The sequence below is a fragment of the Camponotus floridanus genome, unplaced genomic scaffold (assembly GCF_003227725.1).
Source record: "Camponotus floridanus strain SB8 unplaced genomic scaffold, Cflo_v7.5 scaffold28, whole genome shotgun sequence".
NCBI lineage: Eukaryota > Metazoa > Arthropoda > Insecta > Hymenoptera > Formicidae > Camponotus > Camponotus floridanus.
The window spans coordinates 1,705,512-1,726,777 of record NW_020229414.1 but is presented as its reverse complement, the minus strand read 5'-3'; the positions used below and the strand labels follow the sequence as shown (position 1 = coordinate 1,726,777).

General features: G+C 36.8%; 1 protein-coding gene and 1 long non-coding RNA gene across 3 annotated transcripts in view; one reads left to right on the top strand and one right to left on the bottom strand.

Annotated features, from left to right (window-relative positions):
• LOC105256715 (dipeptidase 1) overlaps positions 1 to 2,290 on the bottom strand; it is a 79,572-nt gene extending 77,282 nt beyond the window's left edge. The window contains exon 1 of one of the 2 annotated variants that reach the window (XM_011266896.3): positions 2,080 to 2,290. The gene's annotated coding sequence lies outside the window, so the exon portion shown is untranslated. The remainder of the gene's footprint in view (positions 1 to 2,079) is intronic. The other variant, XM_025409726.1, reaches the window with a different exon arrangement.
• The window catches only part of LOC112638284, a 213,180-nt gene that overhangs the window by 15,329 nt on the left and 176,585 nt on the right, over positions 1 to 21,266 (top strand). The window lies entirely within an intron of this gene.

Sequence of the window (21,266 nt, the reverse complement as noted above, 5' to 3'; positions counted from 1 at the left end):
CAGCTTACGTAACCAGGTGTATAACTAGAATTACATGATTGCAGAAAAGTATCGTTATTTAGAATCTTTTGCGCGAAACGAGTAAAATTTTCTATTGTTCATAATTAAATTTTCCATGTTTATTTCCTCCTAATGTTATTCTCATTAAGATAATGAAGACCAGATTGATCAGCGTCGCATCGAATTATGGAAAGGCGATGGAATCGGTGCACGATATGTCAGATATAATTGATGACTGTAATCCGGTCACCGTTGTTCCCGAGCGTATTATCGTTCCAATATTTCGAGTTATCATAAACGTTGAACATCACAGGGATAATTCCCCGTAATTATCCTCTCTCTCCGCACTCTCTTTCTGACACGTAATCTCATTGTGTCTGTCACGTTGGACGCGTAATCTTCTTAACGCGAGCGCGGTTAGTAATTCGACAGCTTATAGAAGATCGGACAAACCGGCGGCGAGCGATGGCGTGCAACAACGAGGCCGTTAACGTCGACTAATGAGTTAGCTTGTTCATAATTATCGGCAGACGCGGCCGCCCGCCCTCGCGCCCGGTTATCGCCGTGATACACAGTATTTATCTGCATACGATGATTAATTAGCGCTGATGACCGCGCCTTTCCAACCGTTGCGGTAGAGCATATGTTTGTACATGTTGTTTATATATACGTACATACTCTTTAACTTGGCGAAATTCTCTATTTCTCTTCCCGTTTCTTTTTGCAAAGGAATACATGTTCACAAACGCGTATTTCAAAAGTTGATAAAATATCGATACAAACATTTAATATAAATAGTAAAATATTTTGTGGCGTATGTTTATTAATTCATTTTTAATGAATAAAATATATAATAAAAATATTATATATATAATATTATATATAATATTATATATAATATAATATTATATATAATAAAAATATTATATGATTATATATATGATATATAAAAAAATTAATGCTTCCTGCGGGAAGCTTGCGTTTTATAGCGGATATTATATTTATCTAGCACTGGCCATATATATCAAATCATGTGTTTGTTCGGGTTTAGAAACAAAATTGATGTCACTCGCGGAAACGACGTATAATTTCCTTTCCGGTATCGAATCCAAGTCATCGCGATAATTTAAATTTTATTTAATGTTATTCATCGTTTGATATTTTTTTCACGAACGCGCATATTAAAGGACGTTAATTGGCGCGAGGAAACTTTGTCGACGCTCTCTGTTAGTTTAATATTCGAAGATGCGCGCGCGAACGCCCATATTTTAGCATGACGTGGAAAAGTTGACAAGTTAATTTAGCGACCTGTAAGATATACGACTATCGCTGATAGTAGCTGACTTTTTCTCGGGACGAACACGCGAATCGACACAGATGCATCTGACAGTTACGTTTCTTGGTTGACATTTCGATCGTGTCTTTCAACGTATCGAATCACCGGAGTTGCAGCTGCCGGAATTGTCGTCGACTAAACTGGAGCTCTCGTAAAGAAAAGTTCCATTTACTTTTCCACTTATAATGTGCAATCAAACTTTTCTGTCAAGTATGAACGAAACACAATATTGCAGACGACGTCGAGAAAAATGTTACGATTACTGTCGGTGAAATCACGCGAAATTATCTGTATAATAAAGGATTGCGAAAATTATATTTTTAATAAGTAAGAAGAATTTTTAATTAAATTTCTTCTCAATTTATCTCGTCGCTGCTTATACATAATGTATATAAAACTTTTAATTTTTCATAAGAAGAAATTTCTTATATATTATTATTTGCGTGTTTGCAACGAAGGGACTCTGACTTAAATAAACGCGACTTTCTCGCGACCATTCTCTCCACCCTCTTACGAAAATTCCGATCGTCGTTCCGCGGATAGGTTCACGTTCCATAAAAATCTGCGCGCGGGTCAGGGCGCATCTGTTCCGCTCGTAAATTCCGGAGGAAGTGCTGACCGATATAAGTTATTTTTCCGCGCGATTTTCTCGTGGTGGTCGCGCAAAACTTTGCCCGAGCTTCTCGACTTTCTCAACTTTCCTTACAAAGAACGAGACTACGAGATCGCGTTTACGGACGTACGTAGAGATGAGGCAGGATAACAGGATCTCGAGATGCGGCGTGCCTTCGGAAATTTCGTACGTGATTCTCTACTCCGATCTTTCTCTTTCTCTCTCCTCTGATCGTGCAGTGGGATAGGTCGGCGATTACGACCGAAGGGGTGGAACCTCTCGTCGGGAGGATGCGTCGCGACGCGGACGACGGCGCTAACCGTGCCGTTGCTCGCGGTCCGGAGTTGAAGACCCGACTGATGGAAACGCACGCAGAAACTCCGGCATACTCGAGGGCGCAGGCGCCCCCGTGTCTCTCCGCTCTGTGATCTTTTCCCGTTACACGAAAGCCACCCCGTCGCCGCGCTGCTCTCGCGTACCGGGGGTGCTTTCCAAAGTGTCGCTGTCCTCTTCGACATCGCGCGTCTCGACCTTAGGGCGGTCACGCGCTACCTTCTCCTTTTCCGCCGGCTCTCTTCAACTGCAACATGTGCGTACAACACGTACATGATTGTGCGGTTTACCAAAACGGATATCGATATATGCTTAATACTTTATATATTTTCAAAATTTACTCTATATACATATTTTGACAGGTGCTACTTGAAAAATAATATTATATTATATTTCGATAAAAGCAATATTGAAGAAATATATATGCATATATTTAAAAAGTATAAACATACATGTAGGAGAACAAAAATTGTTTAATTTTATTTGATCTCGAATAATTACCACAAAGATTTAGTAATGTACATATATATATATATTGCTGAATCTTTTTGAAGATTGTTTGAGATTGAATGAAATTAAACAATTTCTTTCCTCGCGAGCGAACATATCAAACTTCTACCACATATACATGCGGGTTTTACAGCGTACGACTTACCCGTTCGTGTAAAGTAATGGAAAAAGAAAGTAGCGCGCACGGCAGCATCCTTATGCCGGGTTACAGCTGGTTTTCTTCCCTGGCGAGAATTACCGACACTCCCGAAGATAGGTCTGTAACCTCGCAATTTTATGAGGGAGAATTTTTATTTGTGGGAACAGAGTCTAATTAAATGCGAAAGAACGCAGAATGCATTCGTAAGTACGGCTCGCTCTTGTTTTAGATTTCTCTCTACGAAATGCATGCGATGTCGGTGTCGAAAATGCTATTTGACAGTCGCGCACTATTCCCTCCACGTTCCCCGTGGGCAGCTCGCGGGGAATTATTACTGGGAAAGTTGTTCGTAAGGAAAGTTATCTTTGCGTCATTGTTATGTATCATGCGACAACTTTATATCGTATCTTACTTGGACTTCCGACACGGTAAGTGCGCCGTAATATATTGTTTCGCCAATGGCCGTGCTACTTTTACCTTTACTCGCGCCCGGGATACAGGCGCAGTTTCCTCTTTCATCTCGAGGAGCACACGCGTCTTCCGCGAAGTGAATATCCTCTTCGACATTTCGCATTCCTATCTTACTTTGCCTCGCGGTGTTGCCTCTTCGAATGCCTCGCAAGACGAGGACCGTCAAGTTTTTCCACTCAGGGAACACTCCCCTCGTATCTCGCAGCATAAAACATTGCCGTGGTGGTTACGAGATTTCGATATTTCCTTTACTTCTTCTTTTGTGTGCCTGCATCGTATTTTGCATTAGTATACGTCGGTGGCAAAATCGGCCTCGGAGATAAAATATCTGCGAAAAACAATAAAGGCGGAAAAACAGAAAGATATTGATGTCTCTCTGGAAATGTCACAGATTGCACTTTAGTAAATTACTTCAAGCTGTTAAAATTAAGCGTTGTTTTTGTACACAGGCAATGACGAAGCGAGGAAATTTATATATTATGAGAGAGAGAGAGAGATAGAATATATCGTATAAGGTTTTTTTTATTTTTTTATTTGTCAAGGAAAAAGAGATTAGCTTAAAATTATTGTCGGAAATATATTTAAATGAAGTTTCGCGTATGAAAAAAACCTGTTAAATATTATGACGCGCGAGTAAACGAGTTAATAATTTATTGATTTTTCGTGGGACAGCGTTGAAAGAAAGAGTCAAACGTTTTGGCGATGCTACACAGATTCCTATAGAGAAAGAGAGCGAGAGAGATAGAGAGGGAGAAGAAAGGGAAAGATTCCATTAAGAATACCGAGATTATGCGAATGATCAGTCGAAATCCGTAAAACGAATCGAAGTATTTGCAGAGGACGGATCTAATTTCGCATGTACCGCGATGATAAACGGATCCACCTGAAAGAGGTGGATCCGTCAGGCAGGAGGAATAGGATTCGTCGGGATTTTATTCGGTTCGAGTCATCGAATTATCCTTGATTCCATGAAGTCGGCCTAATCTTCTTCTTCCTTGATCTCTTACTAAACGCTTATAATAGTATTTTCCATAATGTTCTTTCGATACTTTCACTTTCTCTCTTTCTCTGTGTTCGACTCTCTCGTACAAACGGAACACATATTCATCCATCTCTCTAGTGTAATGCAAATTTCGAAAAGCCTTCGGCTCTGCCCGTAAATCAGGTTAACGTTATCCAGCTTCGTCCATCGACTAGCCGGAGGCACATCGCACACGCCACGTAGAACAGGCGCTGTCATCACGATCTCACCTCTTTTTTGCTCGATCTCGCCGTGATTTCGGTTTTATTATTGTGACTGCAATGACTGAAATGGTTGCTGCACGCTTCGACTATGTCACGTCACTGCGATCGGGATTGTTCGTTCGTTTCATCTTTCAATAATCATGAATTCACGTGCGAAAATTTGGCGAAAGATAAATGAGAAAGGGATACATTTAAAACATTCGCTTGATTTATTATAATATATTAATATTTTTCCTACGTTACACTAAACAGCTGTAAATTCAATAACAAACATCTCTTAAGTAATACATTTCAAAAATAATAAAACAAAATTATAGAATCGAGAACTTGCACTTTTTAATAAAAATATATATATATTAAAAAAATATATATATATATATATTTAATATATTTTTAATATATTTTAAAAACATTTTCTTGTCCTAAAAAGAACACGCATTTTCATTCGTTATTTCATGTTGCGATGTCCTTTTTTTGACAAAAATTGTCTTATTCTTCAGTCACTTCTTTTCTTATAGTTTCTTATAGTTTTCCCGCTCGATTTGGCGTCAGCCGGCAAACGCAATATTCCGTTGACGCGCGACAGAGGAACTGGCCACGATCCAGAATAACTGCGCGCAATGCACGACGACACTCGATTATTGGAGGAAATAGCGTGAGAAGTATAGATAAAGGATGTCGGAATATAATGCAACCGGCAAGAAATTCCGCCTGGTACGAGGTATCTCTTGCTGGATTTCGATCGGCGTTGCGTTTATTTCGTGCGGAACTATACAATGCTTGTGGGCGTTATCGGATCGAACTCAATTTTAGCGAAGAATAAAAGCGACGACGAATGTACAAATATTGGGTCATTGTAATCGAAGAACTTGCATGTTAAAAGATGTGATAAAAATCCTGATAAAGCAGCTAGTTGAACGATTCTACAACATATTTGATTTCTCTTTTACTTAAAATCATACATTACATTTTTTTAAATTATTTTATTTTAGATGAGAAGCTTTGCAGTCTTTTACAATTTTATTTAAAAATTCTTTAATATGAAATCCAATGATAAAGATATCGAATCTGTCTAAGTAGTAGCGGTTATTAATTAAGGTAGCCACAGTATAATATTTGAACTTATCTTTGAAAAAAATATTTGCATAAAGAGACTTATAAGAAAGTCTCAAAATCTAATAAAATAATGTGTGATATGAGCTTATTTTTTTAAATCAATCTTCTTTTTTTAAATAAAGATTTTTAAGAATACATTAACTATCAAAAATTTTATTAGACTGATTAATTTTATAAGAAATTTTAATCTTATTTCTTTTTCAAAACAATTTCTTTATAATTATATATTTTGTGAACGTTGCTCCGAATCTCAATTATAGCAAGTAAATAACACTTTCTAATGCGCGATCGTGATGTAAGGTATCGTTATAACTATCGTCTATTATGTTGAAATAACTGTTTGCGATAGCGGGCGACATTCGATTATTGGGAGAAATAGCGTGGGAAATATGAAATAAAGCCGAGAGTATATATCGCACCATCCATACGGGATTGTGCAGTCATTCGTTTGGTATTATCGGAGTATCTTTGAGTATTCGATTGTAATTAGAATTTATCGCAATAGAGATCGGAAAGCATTGCGATATATGGAAGATGTTTTGCATTGATTGCTAGTCGTGCAATATTATGCAGTTTATTCTAAAAAGCGTAAATGTATCGGCGAATTTATTCTGGAGGTGAGTTTTTTTTATCTTGAAGTTTTTAATCAAATTATTCAATTTTTTCATATTTTGATGTACGCTCGAAAATGAAAAAGCGCTGTTCGTTCCGCCGTTAATAAAATACACGACTGATGAAATGGACTGCAATAAAGACATTTTTCATGGTTCATAATACACGGCTATCTCTTTATAATTGGGCCCACGCCCAAAGTGGCGATCTCGACGTAATAACGACATCGACCGGCCGTTACGCGATACCTACCATTAGCCTCATCGGCCAAATATCGATTTCGTTGACCCGCCGCGTGCGCCGCGGCCAGAAGAGAGTATTCGATAGATTCCATGAGGGAGAGACACGATTGTAGCTGAAAATACAAGGCGTTGATTTTTCATACCGCTCGCCGACCGCGTGAATTATTCATTGATCATGATAGACGTAAAAAGTTGCGGGACCATCGGCGATGAAAATGTTCCGAATGAATATAATCCGGAATCCCGAATATATAAGGCAGACAGTTTTCGGGAGATTCGCGCTGTTTCGCCACGTTGATCGCGTATGCAACGCGGTGAAATATTTTTTAATAGATATTCGTGGTAAAAAAATGCGGTAACGCGAGATAGCTGGTGACGTAACGATGCCGCGGCAAAATATTTCGCGATATTCTTTTCTATTTCGACCTTTTAACGAGAGAAAAATAAAGATTGATATTCTTTCCGCGATGACATCAGTCAAGAGCTCGCCCGATGGATTATTCGCGCCCAGATCGATATTTGCCATCAAATAATGCTGTAATAAATTAATGGTGGTATTGCAGAAATTCTGCTCGTGACATGGGTCGAAAATGAAAGTTTTTTTTATTCTTTTATTATTATATATTTATATTATTTTTTTTATTTAATTTTATTATACTATTTCTATATTTTCGTTCTGTATATTATCGATAATTTTGTTTCGTCAATGTGTTACTGAAAATCCGAATATGAGGGGATGGTAATTTATCGCGACTCGTTTATTTACAAAAGCCGGAAAGGCGGAAGGCGAAAGGGTGCAAGGTTTATTTCCTCGGTTACAACACAAATCCCCATATAGAGACGCGGACCATTGCAGGTGGCAGATTGCGTTGCTGCCGAGAGTCGACGTGTCGCACCTATGAGAAATTGCCGTATGGCATGCGGCTCTCAAGCACCTGTCTAACGATGCATTTCCATACATATGCGTGGCGTTATACACGGGACTCCCTTGTGCATAGCTCCGTGGCTGTGTACAAGTCGACGCCTTGCCCATGAAGCCCTTGCAAGGTGCTCGTGACAGCTACGTGGAAGCCCGGAACAAGATCCTTCTTGAGTCTAACGGCTTAAATGCTGCTGCCATCGCTCGCTTGTGAATGCACCTTTACCTGTCCCGCGATAACGGGGGAGAGGATTCGCCCGATGACGGGAGGGGCGAGATGAGAGAGAGGCTGGAACGAGAATGGAACCGTCTGCGATTCGGGGGGTCTACTACGATCGATTATCGATAAATGCCTCGTGGAATGTTCCCGATGGTTTGATTGTTAGACGCGGCCTCTTCAGCTCCGATTAACGGCCTGGCGCTGTCGTAACCATCTTCGACGCGGAGATAGATGCGTCTTGGAGATCGTAATAAACGGGCGAGTTTTCCCTTACAATATTTATCGCTATGCAATCGGATTAATAAATATACAAGCCTCATTACGTTATTATCCGAATGATTTTTTTTAAATTAATTTTTTAAAATTAATTTCTTACTCTATTGATGCTACAATTAACAAGGGAGCCGTTTGAAATAGCTCGCGCTTTTTATTTAATATATATAGTTAAATATGCAGTATAATAAATAACGTATTCACTCAACTCTGTAAAATTTAATTCATGCTCTCGTGTCGTTTCGCACTACTGTTCTTGCTAATGTAAATTGAGAATTCTATTTCAGCAATACGCTTGAATAAACCAAAATCCTATGATCCGTAGGATTTACATCGAGCAGCATTATAATGCAATTTACGGGTGCAACGTGCGATCAATTATCGATAAATCGTTGGCGAACGCTTCTCGATGTTCCCGATCGTTATATGAATTCTCTTTAGGATTGGGGAATGTTAGGTAACCGAAGGGTGCCGACATTTCACATGGCAGCCGACTGGATTCCTTCCAGTCACTTAACACAACAGGAGAGAAAAATACACTCGCGCGACGATTTATAGATTTTCTTTACGCTGCGAAAAATTTCATTTCTCTCCTCCTTTCGTTGCGCGTCGAAACTTTTATCTAAAAAAAAATTCTCGGATAAAATTTTACGCCTAATTATTTGAAAATGATGAAGACACAGCCAGCAGAATGGAATCTTGTATATGAAGATAAAAAAGGTGTCTAAAATATATATTAATATAGAGAAAAAGTATGAAAATATAATATTTTTAGAAGATAGAAATACACAAAAATTTTATATTTTTCGCACTAAAGAGTGTTTGAAATTTGGCTGTTCGCCAAAAAAGTAGGTAAAAGTAATTAATGAAATATTCGGCTGGACGATGTGCACGTGTGCATTTTCTCGAGAATTAGTCAGATGTTGTAGAGATACTTACATGCAGATGTGCAAGGGAAGAAACTTTTTATCGCTTACTACAACGATTCGTGCTCAACAAAAAGATTTCTCTTCTCTTTTCTTAACGAAACGAATTCGCGTATAGCCGAAAGAAAATGTTCGTTTTTTTCTTTCGTAAAGTTCCTTTTCATCTTTCCTGTTGTTCCAACTTTGACCTAGATAGTCAACGACGCCGCTGGCGAACAAGTTCTGCGAATGAGCAGAAATTGTTCCTAATTGTTAAATGCTGTTTCTCTCGACCTTTTATTTCTTCTCGTTATCATGTTTAAACTGGACCGAACAGATAAGGCTATTTTCTTCGTTTAAAATTGGAGATATCTTTAAAAAGAGAATTCAAGAGAATCCTACTAAGGCAGATTAATATGCGACTGTAAAAAGTTACGCACGCATAAAATCTTCGATTTTCTGCCGACATAAAAATTTCCCCATCGAGAATGCAATTTTAAGAATCCGTAAAAAAGATAAATCCTTGATAATCTCTGATATTGGATCTGTACGTAACTCTCAATCAAATGGTTTCCGATATGATATCAGCTTTTGCACCATAACTACATAATGGTATCGTATCACCGCGGAAGACGATAGATCCATTTGTCAGATTCGACATCGTGAGTTATGATCACCTCGTACTTCCCTCTCCCTCCTTTCGTCTGTAACGTCCACGTTTCATCCACTTCCTATGCGCAAGATTCCTCCGGGCATTTGCCGATTCTTCTTGACGTGGCTTATCTCCCGCATCTCCCGCGTCTTGGAAGGAAGAAAACGAACGAGAACGGAAGAAATAGCGGAGAGAAATAACGTTTTCGCGCGCTGGCCAATGCATGCTGATAAACCATCGTCGGACGAATTTAAATCCCGTGATGGTATCCGCGGCGGCGTTTTCCGCTGCTGTTCGGAACCCGCTCTTTCGATCCTGGATCATTCTTCGAGTTGCAACAATTCCTCCGGCTATGGTTTAAATGTATCACGCTCGACGATTTATTAACCCATTTCACGAGCAGACACTGCGAACTTTGAGGATTTCGTCGAGATAGATACCGATAACTTTCTGGAACGAGCCTTCGTGCTCTCGCGGCTTTCGTGATTGCGATTCAACCATTTTCCTAGCGAGAATATTTGCGATCTGATGGATTGCGATTGTACCAGAGAACTATAAATAATAATATTTTTGTTGCATATTTCGTGATGCATTTTATTAAAATTGTGAGCCATATATAAATTTCTATGAGAGATCTTTGATTTAACAGAATGCGTTACTTGAAAAATGGTTGAGAATAAATTTTTAGTTTGTAATTATTCCCGCTGCGCACTCTTTATGACTGGAAAATTCATTCAGCATTGTAAAACACTGACAAAAATAATACATTAATACTCATTATTTCTTTGTTTATTACTGCCCTCATTAGTAGAGTTGCGTCAATGAATAAAAGACCCCCGTCGTTAAAATAAAGACGTATTAAAATAGCAGCTGGCTGAAAGTACTCTGGAACAAGCGGCCTGTCATAATTATAATATTACTGAAAACATAACATTCTTCTTCATTAAAAATTATTAGCGAAACTTGCGAATATAAAAACGCAATAATTCTGTCCATGTTACAAAATTTTTTTTTTATTTTCTCTTACATCTTTATTGCATTAATAATTTTAAAAATCCTTTTTAGGTCAATACATAAGTATTTCTAACTTAAGAATACCATCAATATAGAAAAAATTATAAGATATTTCGTAAAAATAGATTATAAATTTTCTGTAATATTTGCCAGTGCTATCTTGAATTTAAAAAATGACATTTATAGAAATTTATTAAATATATTCTGTATACCTTATATTGTGGTATCTGTAAGAAAGGCAAAGCGATAATGGAAAAATATTATGATTCTCGACAAACTTTACGATTTGCACAAATAGTATGAAGGCAATTTTCAGCTTGCATGCAAGTGTAAATCGAATACGCTCTCTCGGTGTTGTAAACTAATCACGAAGTTTCATATAATTTTATTAGTTACTTACGCGGTTGTGTTTCGTTAACCTGTAGTTGTATTACCTTAATATATTTATCGTCATCGTGAGAAGATGGTTTGTTTCGCGCTAAGGAAATTAACGCGCGTTTGCGATCAACTCGCGAATTTCATCTGTAAGCATAGTTGATCGGTACGTTTCTCGAAATTTTTCGACTAAGAGAGCTCTTAGCGTTGATTGTCGCGTCGTATAAACAATAGCGTTTTACTCTTTTGTTATTCGGAAACATACTTTATACAAATGCACTCTTCCTTGATTGGATGGTCATTATCGTCAGTTTCCTTATCTCGTAGCTACCTCTACTGCAGAACAATTGAATCGGCAACGATGTGACCAACGTTCCAACTCGCGTAAACACGTCATCTTCCGCTTCCCTATCGCATTGTTGCATTCAATTCCTCCGTTGTTTTCCTTGTACGACGACAGGATAATTCGCTAATGGAGGAGCAACTCTCGCGCGCGCTCAATTACTCTGGCGTCTTGTGTCTTTATCGTCTTTTCGAGAGACACTTTCTTGAAATATCCATTGTTATACCGTTTACCACCTCGGCATATTTTGCGCGCCACTCGAAGACAGCTTTATATCGGAAACCGTTGGCGCTTAATTGTATTAATTAATTAACTACGGCAACTACCGGTGAGACCAACTTACAGGCACATTACGGTAACAAGTTTGCGGTTGTGGAAAGACGGAAGTTGCTCTAGGTCAAAGTTGAACACGATGGGGACGTCGAGGCAAGCTATTCAATCCGCAAACAGGATTTATCTTCGCTCGCCCGCCTCGCGTATCCCCATTTTGTCTCTCGCGTCCTCTCTTTGTCTTTCTCCTGATTTTCACGTCCAAGAGAGACAATTTCCTGATGGACGAGCATTCCCCCCAAATGTTTCATTGACCTCGTAATGTCGCTCGAAACTTTAAAGTAACTTCAGAGTAACTTGCTTGTTGTTTGAAGCATGCATTTGAAAGCATGCTTTTGAAAGCATGCATTTAAAGCATGCACTTATTTAAATAAGAAACGCTTGAGAATTATTTAAATTATAAAAATTCAATTTTTAAAATTATAAAAAATTTGGATTGTCATTTACTAAATTTGGCTAATTATTATTATTGTATTTTCGTATCTGCAAGCATGAGACTATGAAAGACATAACATTTTGGTTCAAAGTTATGCGAGTGACAGAGGAAGATGGGACCGGTAATTCGATTTGCACACACGATTTATTTCCTTTCTTCTTCTCTTTCCGCTTGTCTGTTGCTTTTTTAAACCTCTTTTTCTTCTTTGATTCATTTATTACGGTAAAAGACGATTTACTATGGATATTTAATATAACTTCCGCTTTTCTAAATAATAACACTGCATTTCGTGCAGATATTATTTTTATAATAATTATTTAGAATTAATTTACCAACAATTCTCGCAAAGATTTTTTAAATTAATTAATATAATTAATCTCTTTCTCTTGGAATTTACCGGGTTATTTAAAACAGGAAGAGAAACATATCTGTTTTTTATCTTAAAGTATGGCAACATCTTTATAGGAAAGAGTCTCGTGAGAACGTTAGAAACAATTTAATTCACAACCGAGATTTATCGTCCATCTCCCCTTTCTGTTTCTTCTCCGAGATCTCTCGTCTGCCTTGATTTTCTTATCGCGTGAAAAGATTCTTCGATAAAGAGACGCTTTTAAAGATTACCAAAGCGTCTTCTTTTCTTTTTATTCTTAGGAAATGATACTTATTCAGAAAGAGCCTCCATTGTTCGGTCTGTGCCATTTCCCGCGATTCTATTAGGGTGTCGAAAAGTTGCGAGCAATATAACGAATTGAAGGCCGGGATTATAACGCCTAGTGTGATAAGTTGTCTTCGGGCGACTTATAACGTCGACGCGAAGATCCTTGATGGTATTAACGGATTACGCGTGCTCACGTTCAAAGCTAAGTCGATTCTCATTGAATAATCGATCTATTACCCAACGTGCGAGATAAAGGTGCGCCGCTTCTGGAGTATCGAATCTAGGAAGGATCCTTGGCAATGTCCTAATCTTCGTTCCTAATCTAAGAAATTGCTTCCATGAACCGCTCAGTTTGCCATGAGAGATTAGTTTGTAAATTATTCTTAAATCAGAAAAATTATATACATAGAGAAATTACAATTTCTTCTCGCTGCATAAGTAATTGCATTAGTCGCAAGTATTCGTAAAAGAGAGAGAATTCTTTTCTGAACTATTATTATAATTATTTTTACAGAATATTTTCTCGTTACTTTATGGTTGAATTTTTACGATATTAAAGCGTTGATATTATTATAACTTTGATATAATTAATTATTGTGTTTGTGTATAATTGCGTTTGAGTTTTAATTTTATACTTTTCGTTATTTTTTGTGCTCTTGTGAATAAAATTTCTTACAACAGCATAAAAATAGCTCTTTGCTATAAACTTTAAATATTGTCTCTCTTCTGTGGAAAAACCAGTCATCGTTTATCTCGGCTTTATACTAAGGGGCCAGGGCGGTGGAAAAATGAAAGGATCGTAAAGTGGTGAAAACTTTATATTTCAAAGGTGTCAACAACGCTGGAGTAATGTCTGTCTAACGAGAAACAACGCTTAACGAGATACCCGCGAGCCTGCACTATGATCGAACCGTAATCATTTTCTCGAACGATGCTATCACTGAGAAAAAACAAAGCGGATAATATAGAATTCAGTTGGGTTTTATGTCTGGATTATAGAATACAGAGTTTAATGTTAAACGTGACTTTTGTTGATTATATATATACCATTCGAAAGCAGCACATATCATATTTTGTAAGAGAGATCAAATTTAAATAAAATGAAATTAATACGGTTTATCTATTAAAAATGATCAAATAATTGAAAGAATCAAAAAAACGAAAGTATCAAAATATTAATCATGCAATAAAAAATAAAAAGTCGTAGATATAATAATTGAGAAAATAAATTTATTGTCTAATTAAATTAAAAATTAGCGCACATTTATTTTTAAATTTCTCTAATTATTTTTGTTCCAGTTTATTGAATTTAACATAATATGATATATTAACATTTAGTTATCTTTTTTTGTTTGTGTATAATTGAATTGTGTGAAATATATAACCAACAAAAAGATATTTAAAAATTTATTTAAAATAAACTATTATATATATATGTAACTTTTTCAACATAACTTTTTTAAATATGTGCGTGCAATAATTAAACGAACAAATAGAATTAAAATATAAAATAGAATGATATATAATTGTGCATAAACCATGATATTTTTAACTGTACATTAAATATTTCAAAGAAAAATAGCGACAAATATATAAAATAAAAATAATAATATCATGCTATTAAAATTTTCTATTTATGCTATTAAATATTTTTAAACATTTTTACGATCATGTTTATATATAACTGATTTAATTTAGACGTTTTTTTTTAGTTTTAATTCCCAGTCGCGTCTGCATTGTAATTCGTTTACTAAACTTATACGATTTTTACGTGCTCCGCGGATTCCCTTACTTTTGGCGATTGCGTAATCTTTAGAACGCCTTGCACCGACGGTGTCACAGAAATCGTTGCACTTTCTTCCGGAAATGCGTATTCTTCATGAACGGGCGAGGATTTGAAATGATGGACGAAATTTTTGTAATGTCCGTGATCGTGTCTCTCTAATGTATGATGATTATGGTCTTCGTGATATTCATGATCCTCATCATGTTCATGACCTTCTTTATGTTTGTGGCTATGATCGTGTCCCTCGCGATGCTTATGCTCCTCATGGTGATGATGATGTTCATGATGATCGTGTTGATGCTTATGATCATGGTCGTGTTTATGTTCTTCTTTATGCTCGTGGCCATGCTTGTGAGATTCATGATGGTTATGATGTTGATGGTGCGAGTGATGATGCTCCTCATGGTGCTCATGTTTGTGGTCGTGTCCATGATGATGCTTATGGTCTTCTTTATGTCCATGCTCGTGATGCTCTTTGTGTTCGTGTCCGTGATGATGATGATGATTCTCAGTTTCCTTATGAGTGTGATGATGATGATGTTCATTAACATGATGATGATCGTGATGATGATGGTGTTCGTTATGGTGGTAATGCTTATGATGGTGATGATGCTCTGAATGATGTTTATGTTCCTCGTGGTGTTCGTGTTTTGAATGATGTTGATGCCCATGGTGATGCTTATGCTCTCCATGATGTTTATGTTCATGCTTATGTTCGTGACCATGATGATGCTTATGATCTTCGTTATGTTTATGCTCTTCGTGATGACCATGTTCATGACGATGTTTATGTTCATGGTGGTGGTTGGCGTGATGATAATGTCCGTGTTTGTGGTGAAAAGAATGCGATCTATCCAAGTCGTAAATTCTGCGCTGGGATTCAGTAACCGATGGAGTCACGATAGTGACGTGACTGTTATTTGGCGACGGGGTCTCGGTTATCCTTGCGGTAATGATCTGTCTTGGTTGCGAAGGAATTTGCGAAACGATACCGGCATCGAGACCTGTGCCAAAGGTCGTTCCGAAGAACGGAAGTAGACTTTGGTCACTTAGCGGTGACAATGACTGAGGGAAGTTCATCCCGAAATCGGTCAGTTGTCGTTTCTTTTGGTTTCTTTCGGCTGTCGCGGTAATTCGAGCCGGCAGGTTCTGACGCACGGATGATCGCAGTGACTGCAGTTGTCGCGACAGCCTGATGGAGTCGACCAGTCTCTGCTTGGTCGCCGACACTTGCGGTCGAATCTCATCTCGTGTTGTAGATTCCTGACCAGTCGCTGCTGCCAGTAACAGAGCGATGACTGGAAACCACGCCTAGAATGACAGTCGAGCTCGGTTAATGGAACTTGTTCGTAAAACAGCGTTATTTTTGGATTGCTAAGCAACACTTCTAATTAATATTGAACTTTGATTATTTATAGTAATTATATTTTTTGGACGGAAATAATATACATCTCGGATATTATTGATTCTTGTAAATTTTAAATTTTAAATTATAGTAATTTTACATTATATATTCTAATTAAAATAATTTAGATAGTGAAGACTATTATATTTATAATTTATTTTTATTCAAAATAGACGATATCCTGAAAGAAACAGTATGAATAATGAGTATTTATCTTTTAGTAGCTCAAAGCGTGTCGTATCAGAGGTATAGACTTTTATCGCACACATATGTATACGTGCATGCTCGAGCGGAAAAGCCGAAGATAATATCCGGTAAAGTCGGGGGAGACATTTTATCACGCTTCGACCTTCTTCGCGGATTTCTCGAAGGAAGAAAGGGAGAGATCGCTCGGCTAACGAGAAGCGAAATCGCATCTCGAGTTGGTTAGAAAAATCAGCATGGTCAGCTGGCGGCATGTTTGTCGCAAGAAATCAATTAATCACGCTCGAATATAATCACGCTGGTGATTTATTTCCGAATTTCCGGTAGGACGCGCGTTAGAATTGGGAATCAGCAGTAGACGACGATATCAAATTATATTCTTAGAGATCCGCTTTTGTGCGATTTACTTCCGATCGTGCGATCAAATGCGACGAAAGTAGATTGAAATGATGTGATTTCGCGCTTTATCCTCTTCGAGCTTATTTAATCGAATTATTTCGAACGCAAGGCTTTTTATATATCGTAGTTTAAAATAAACCGTTGCTATTTTAATTTCAGATTAAATTCTTTAATTTCCTTTTTTTAATTTTACGGTTCTGTAGAATCTATATATATTTCGTTTATATGTACATATATTTATTTAATCTATTTTATTTGGAGATCATACAGTATTGTTTTAACAATGGATAATTTTATTCACAACTAATATTATTTACGGACACTGTTAAATTATATTATACGTGACCTGATATGCATTTCGAGAATAAAATATCTGAGAGATAAAATCGCGACCAAATGCAATTATCTTCAACTGACACAAATATTCAGAGCAAATCGTATTCTTTTAAGAGCTTAATTTAAACTCTAGAAATGTCATAATATCGCAAAATCTGTGTCAATTGCAATCTAGATTCATGCCGAATGATATAAAAAAATTCTTATGACGATTATTTAATGCTTTTTTAATTGACGCAGAGGCAATTAAATGTTTCAAATTCAATTTGAATCGAAAGATTTCTATCGAAAGAAAGAAAAAATTAGATAAAATCGAGGGATCTCGGTTATTCTCTCCGGGCTCTCTATCATTTCTTCTTCCGCAATATCTCATTTTATGGCGTCACGAACCCATCACCGCCGTTAATTTCCTCGCTCCCTCGCAATAGCCGCGACTGCAGCAAGCTGGTCTACGCGGAATGCTGATATATTTTTCTTGAAATGCAAACGTTCCGACGCTTAATAACTCCGGGATTTAATCAGCCGCAAACTAATTTATACAAAAGATTCCGGATCTATTGACGACATCTATCGAAGACATGCCGTCCGCGAGAATCAGAAACAGCGAGTATTTTATACGCGAGTGGCGTCCTTTTTCATTAGGACTCAGGCCACGTTTATAGCCGGATTAATGCGATACGGAGGGACGATCGAGTTCCGTAAATTTCGGGACTCGTCCGAAAGTTACGTGCAAATGTCTCGGTCGCGTCAATAACAAATGTCCTAATAACTTTTATGCGTGACACTTGTACATCACGTGACTGTCCGCAAATTCGCGCCCGAATATGGCCGGGTCTTAAATCTAGACTGATGTCAACGATAAATCCCGGGCCTTGTATTACGCAGTGACCCATCATGGTGCTACAAGCTGACTAATGCGTGTATTAATCAGAGTAGTTGAAAGAGCGTACAAGGTGATAGTGGGTGGTATGAGGGAAAACAGATTTTTACCTTCAAAGACGAATTATTCTCGTAGATATAAATTTTCTTATACGTCACTGTATTATTTCACTGCAAAAATGTAGGAAACGATTATAAACTGTTCGCATTTTATTCGTTTTTTTGCCTTTTTTCGTTTTCATCGACTATAATAAAGACAAATAACTTACCCACGTAATCATGTCGGCGTTATTTCGATAGAGCCAGCACAGAACAATACTGAATATCAAGACTGAATTACTACGTACTTTTATAGAGAGCACCTAACTCACAATACTTTCTTCCGTGCTAAGCACCAGTATCGTTTACGACGGGACCTAATGTTTTAATCGTCGCCATAATGTTCGTCGAATCGCGACCGATATCGATCGCTGTTGCAATCGTTGAAATTTATTCGTAGCTAATGATTGTTCCATCAAATCTATTTCCTCTACGTTAAAAGAAATCGTGGAAACACTTATATCTTCCGCTCGATGCTGATATCGAGCTGAAGATTATCAATTGAAATTTTTCATTGAAATTAACAATCTTTTTTTATCGGCGATACATTTTTTTCAGAATTAATCTCGTTTATCAAAGAACAGCATTATATTTTTCCGTATTCATAAAGGTAATTGTATAATTTCTATGAATTTTTATATACTATTTTTTGCGTAACGCGCGATAATAAAACGTACGGCGGATATATGCGTAAGCGAGAATGCATATATGAATAAATGTAGTTTGCGGGCATTTAAATTTTTGGCGATATTTACCTCACGTATATAAAAATTTATTTCTCGCAGAGTAACAGGATAAAAATTATAGTCGCGTTTATTACCTCCTATTTTTAAAACATAGCTTTTAATTACCGGAAACGAATGTTACAGAAGATGAAATGCGACTGAAGATATTTTAAAGATCTATTATTGCTGGTGACTGTTGTAATTTTACTCATTTCTGTAATAATAATCGAATTTTCCGCTTTCATGTCACTTTCATATCCGTCCACGTCCCTTGAGGGCAATGACAGTATGCTCGCGTACATAGACTACTCAATACGCGTATTAAGCACATATGCTGCGCGATCAGCCAGAAATGAAGCAAGCGATGCGTACGATCGAACTAAATTAGTATACGTTTACTCAATAAGGTGAATTCTGTGACATCTTCCTACATCGCTCTTATTGATATAACTGCATGAATAATTAATTAATGCATTCGACGACTTTGATATGATCAATTTAGCAAATTTTATTTTCTTGAATGATTGGGAAAATTAATTAAAAGCATATTTACAGTAACAAAATATGTTAAAAATATATTTTCTAAAAATTTAATTAATTTCTAAATTTGTAAGAAGGAGATAATATCATATAAAATTACAATATTTATATTGATCTAATATTTATTATATATGTATAACATATGTCAAATTAACTGTTATAAAATTTATTGGAATTAATGTATAACGATAACATAATATTTCGCGCACAATTTATTAAGATATCTAATTAAGTTATTTATGTCGATTATACTTGACATATCATATATTAGCACTAAATAATCTATACAGATAAACGATGAATTTCGAGAGTTTCTAGATGTCTCATTGAAAATATTGTTTCCATTCACATAATCGAGAGTTGAGCGGAGAGCATTAGAATTCTCCGATAGTCTAGAGATTGTTAACATTCGGCGTGAGTATCTCCCTATCATGGTAAAATGTTCTCATGAAACAGCGATAAAGATAAACGCCCGACAGCGATAGTTGCCGCCATACTCTATACTTTTCTCATAAAATATAACTATTCGCTATTGAGTTCCGTAATAGTTCATTCTGCTTATTCATATCTGCCTGTGTTCGCTAATCTGCCTTCTCCATCCAATTGTATCTGTCGTTAAAAATTATTATGGCAATGCTCCTTTTACATGTTCTAATTTTCTTAACTCTAGAGTGCTACTTTAAATTCTACATCTACACTTTTTATTCGCATACGTTATATTTTCGTGCTTTTTTTTATTTTTCTTCATCTATTGTGATTATTTTTCTGTAAAAATAGCATTATTCTGTAAAAATAGCATTTTTTAAATATTTTTTATATACCATTCAATTTAAAATATAATTAAAAAGTATACAGAATTAATATTTTTTTACATATGTAATATAATAATACTGCAATAATATTATTCATTCTAGGCTTAACTCTATCGTGAGATTTCTTATCTTCTTCGAATGTCTTCAAAAAATCTGTATGCTTATTTATATTATACGTTTCAAAGTTAACAGTTCAAACTTTTATGTCTCTCGCTTCATTTCGATAGATTAAAAATAATATATATACCTGTTATACACAAACCTCTCGATCGTATTTCTGCGAGATTGTCGTAAATTTAAATTGTACACGATTTCGACTTAGCAGAGAAACTTCTCCAGGCTTTTAGTACACCCGATTAGAGGGAGCCGTAATATTTGTTTAATGCGCAGATAGCGACTGGAACGAGAAAAAGGCTCGTAGCAAAGCCGTAGGGTATGCGGGACATTATTAGTCGAACCGCAAGCTTTCCCTATCTATTGTCTTGTCTCCATCTTCGATGCTGCAGCATTACCGTAGTAGTCTGGTAATTATTTCCGCACGATTTTCCCGATATGGCGTCGAAATTTAGGAAATAAAGGAGATCTCCGAATCGATCGAGCCGTTAGATCATAGTTTCGTGCAATTCGCAACGTTCTTATAATTACGCGATAGCAGGGATAATTACATCTCAACGGATTCGCGAATGCGAGGAAAGAAATTTTTCGATTTGTTGACGTTTTTTCGCGTCGAGACATTATTGATTTAAGCATTAGCGTCCTGTTGTGATAATAGAACAATCGTTTATATGCACTATCGGTCTTATGCCATCAATGTCGTTAAATGATGGTCCCACGCTATCTTTTAAGCACCGCCGATTTTTCCTTCTCGTGCAATTACCGTAATGTGTCTTTCTACATACAATTGCATATCTGCAAGATTAATTTTCAATACTTCCCGCTCCTGTCATTCTCCCTGACTATTCATTTATTTAAAACGCGTGATTAGTTGTCTACATCTATTATGTGTTTTCGAATGAAATAGCAATGCCTATAGGAAATAGGGAAAAGCTCCATTACTCAGTGAGTGTGCAATAATCGTGACTGCAAACATGATGATAATAATGACAGCATTGCAGTTCATGTGATATGCATCGCCGGCAATTTTGCATTTCGCGGCTTTTGAATTTTCCACGTCGGCACTATTCTTCCTTTTTTTTGCGCCCGTTATCTGTCACGTCTCGTTGATGTCCTGAATTTTTCAAGGCAACGAACGTCGCGTTGCAACATCGAGCAGCATAAAAAAGTATTTGCATTGTGCTGCAAAAATTAGCGGTACGTGAAGCTCGTTTTGCGCGTTCAG